Source organism: Lotus japonicus, chromosome 3 (assembly GCF_012489685.1).
Source record: "Lotus japonicus ecotype B-129 chromosome 3, LjGifu_v1.2".
NCBI classification, from domain to species: domain Eukaryota; kingdom Viridiplantae; phylum Streptophyta; class Magnoliopsida; order Fabales; family Fabaceae; genus Lotus; species Lotus japonicus.
In genome coordinates this window covers 56,920,893-56,922,161 of record NC_080043.1, presented here as the reverse complement: position 1 = coordinate 56,922,161, position 1,269 = coordinate 56,920,893, and the positions used below count along the sequence as shown (strand labels likewise).

General features: G+C 43.1%; 1 non-coding gene across 1 annotated transcript; it reads right to left on the bottom strand.

The window, feature by feature from the left end:
- Positions 1 to 621: 621 nt before the first annotated feature.
- LOC130709634 (small nucleolar RNA R71) lies at positions 622 to 728 on the bottom strand. Its single transcript, XR_009010113.1, has one exon. It is a non-coding gene; the product is annotated as a small nucleolar RNA R71 (small nucleolar RNA).
- Positions 729 to 1,269: the final 541 nt, after the last annotated feature.

Below are 1,269 nucleotides of genomic sequence, written 5' to 3'. Positions count from 1 at the left end.
TTGCAGAAAACCAACAAGTTTTTGGTGTCGTTGCCGGGGAATTGTTTTGCGATTTTTGGTTTAAGTTTTAAGTTATAACTTGTCTAGAATTGGTGCTACTAATCTTTCTCTGTTGAGTGTCATACGTAGGTTGCTTTCAAGAGAGGCACCACCATGGGTGGCCGCATGACAGAGGAGGAGATGCAAGCCCACATTGAGGCAAGGATCCAAGAGGGTATCACCCTCCGCTTGCGTGAACAAGAAGTTGAGAATGCCAACCGAACTCTTCGGGAACTAACTTCGGGGTCCATGAGCTTTGACTATCCCGGAAGTATTGTCATTCCTGAAGGAGTGGGGAACTTTGAGTTGAGACCGACATTCATCAACATGGTGAGCCAAAGCCAATATGGTGGAGGTTCCTCGGAAGATCCTCATGCTCATATGGAGAAGTTCATCCGGAATTGCAACACTTATCGGGTGGTGAATGTTTCTTCAGAAGCAATCCGGTTGAGTCTATTTCCCTTCTCTTTGAAGGACGCAGCAGAGGAATGGTTGAATTCACAACCTCAAGGGAGTCTCACTACTTGGGAAGACCTTGCAGAAAAATTCACAACGAGGTTCTTCCCAAGGTCCCTCTTGAGGAAATTGAAGAATGACATCTTGACGTTCACACAATCCTCAGATGAAAATCTTTATGAGGTTTGGGAGCATTTCAAGAAGCTTTTGAGGAAATGTCCTCAACACAATCTCACCCAAACTGAATGTGTGGCGAAGTTCTATGATGGGTTACTATACTCATCACGGTTTGGCTTGGACGCGGCTTCAAGTGGGGAGTTTGATAGAGAAAATGGCGATGAGAGCCATGAACTCCGAGAATGAACGCCAAATCCGAAGAAGTTCTTTTGAAGTGGAAACTTATGACAAGCTCATAGCCTCCAACAAGCAACTCTCCGAGGAAGTAGCGGAAATGCGAAAACATATACAGGATACCAAGTCAATTGGAGCGAGAGTAACTAGTTTGGAGTGCAAATTTTGTGGTGAGTCTCATGATAGTAACCAGTGTACTGTCAATGATGATGTTAGCAAGGTCAGTGTAAGATCAAGTTTTGATCAAGTAGTACAACTCTATGTTTTGATGATTACAAGTTAACATTTTAGTATGAACAATTATGGTACTCTAATGTATTTTTCTGAGTGTGCTATTTACAGGCTCTGACCTCAATTTAATCTCACACAAATCAGAAGCACTGTGCATAAAGAGTGATCCAAGCAACGCTTTCGGAACATCTA